The following is a 2323-nucleotide window of genomic DNA, read 5'->3' on the forward strand; positions in this document are numbered from 1 at the left end:
CCCACTCTTCTGGGGTCCCTGTGGCTTCAATACAGGCGGCACGCGGCGAAGAGCATCCTCGGATCTGCGGATGAAGGCTACGGATGAGTCCCATGCAACCCTCACCCTGGGCACAGGAACCTGCCAACTGTCCTGACCGTACTTTCTGGAAACTAATGTTATCAGTTAGCTGCAGGGAGCCCCTCTAAAGAGTTGTCCTAGGAGAACAACTTACTGTTTAAGAAATCGTTTTTGAAACGTTTATTGAGATAGGAAAATGCCGTTTAATAACCGCGCCCCCCCCCCCCCCCCGCGCGCCAAAGTGTCTACAAAATCATTTCAGGTTAGTCGTAGGACACATGCACTTTTAGCTTACCGAATTCTAGAAGAGGTGGAGGGGCCCTATTAGAGTAGAGCGAATGACTGCATAAGGGATTAGCCTGTTTTAAAGGGCTCTCTGAATGAACCTGTTATCAATGGGACAGAAGGGGCCTCCCTCTCTATGCCCCTCCCAGATTTCTCTCACACTGGATTTCCCACACCACAAACACAGACAGAAGAAACACCCTCGTGCAGACGCACACACCACAGAAGTATGGTAGAAACAGCCGTGTGACGTGAAACATAAACGCTGCATTTTGCTTCCATCGCTGAAAATAACGCAAATGTTAACAAATCTTTCTTTTCTTTTGTAACTTTTACTTATTTATCTCAAGACCTAAGTTTTAAGATAAAAAAGATAAAATGAAACAAAATTGTTCGGAACCAGATATTATTCGACTGATTGCACAGTTTCCTTTTTCTTTTTACGTTACGTGTAGTGTGTGTGTGTGTGTGTGTGTGTGTGTGTGTTTGCGCACGCGCGTAGGTCAGAGAAAAGCCTGCTGGAACCAGTTCTCTTCTCTCTCTCTCTCTCTCTCTCTCTCTCTCTCTCTCTCTCTCTCTCTCTCTACCTCGTGGGTCCCTGGGATCCAACTCAGTTTGTGGGGTACGGTGGCAAGCTCTTTAACCTCCTGAGTCATCTTGAAGGCCTCATTATTTTTGGTTTTTCATATCACTCAGTTCTATATTTTCGTCAGCGCATCTAGGGATAGGTATTTTGGTTTTTAACTATTTAGGAGTATGACAAATTAGTTCTAAATCGCTTTCAAAACTTACAGATTCTAACACAGAACTATTTGCTTCATAGTCAGAAAGTAATAGGAACTAAAATCGTGTAACACTTAACCATTCACCTGTGGTGGAGGAATAGACTTTGGGTCTGGTTAATCTGCTGTGTGATTTTTTTTTAACTTACAAGTGTTTTTTATGATAACGTGTATAAGGTGAAAGAGTTTACATTTATTATTATTTGTTTGCTGTATTTGTGCTCAAATGCTACAGCACACTTGTAGAGGTCAGAAGACAAGTTTCAGAAGTCTATCCTCTCCTCCCACCGTGTGCGTCTCAAGGATTGAAGACTCAGACTCTGATGATGAGGATTGGCAGCTCACCCTTTACTTGCTGAGACATCTCTTTAGCCCCATGCCTTTTGAAATAGGGTCTCGCGTACCCAATCCTGGCTTGAGTTCACTCTGTATCTGAATGTGACCTTGCATTTTAAGCAAAGTTATTTTTAAGGTTTGGGATTTTGTATTTACCCCCTTTCGCCCCATAATATATGTGACCTCTATTCTCTCTCTGTCTGTCTCTCTCTTTAAGAGTTTATTGCCAAGGGGCTGGCGAAACCCATGTAAAGGCAGAAAAAGAAATGGCAATCTCCATCCAGACACAGTGACACATGCCCTTCCCATCCACACACTAATAATAAAAGAAAGCATTTTTGCCGGGCGGTGGTGGCGTACGCCTTTAATCCCAGCACTTGGGAGGCAGAGGCAGGTGGATCTCTGTGAGTTCGAGACCAGCCTGGTCTACAAGAGTTAGTTCTAGGACAGGCACCAAAGCCACAGAGAAACCCTGTCTCAAAAAAAAAAAAAAGCATTTTTGACTTTGTTTTGTTAAAGCTCTTATTCCTACAGGTCATGGAGATGTTGCTCACTAGAAGAGACTTGCTTAGTGTGTCCAAGGCACTGTATTTACACCTCAGTACTGAAAAATATTTATTTCCTAATCTAATTTTGGTATTAACTATACTAGTTAAATGGTTAATAAAAACAAATTGGTATCTATAGCTACAGCATTAAGAAACACCAATAACAATGCTAACAAGTTTTGCAATTACCAGTAGATAATTAATGAATTTTACAGATATAAATCCTTTCTAAATTTCTCTTAGGAAAAAAAATATTCTCACAGGAAAAACACCAAAAGGGTCACAGACTTTTTTTTTTTTTTTTTTTTTTTT

Source organism: Alexandromys fortis, unplaced genomic scaffold (genome assembly GCF_014885135.2).
Source record: "Alexandromys fortis isolate MF-2015 unplaced genomic scaffold, M_Fortis_MF-2015_v1.1 scaffold_10, whole genome shotgun sequence".
NCBI lineage: Eukaryota > Metazoa > Chordata > Mammalia > Rodentia > Cricetidae > Alexandromys > Alexandromys fortis.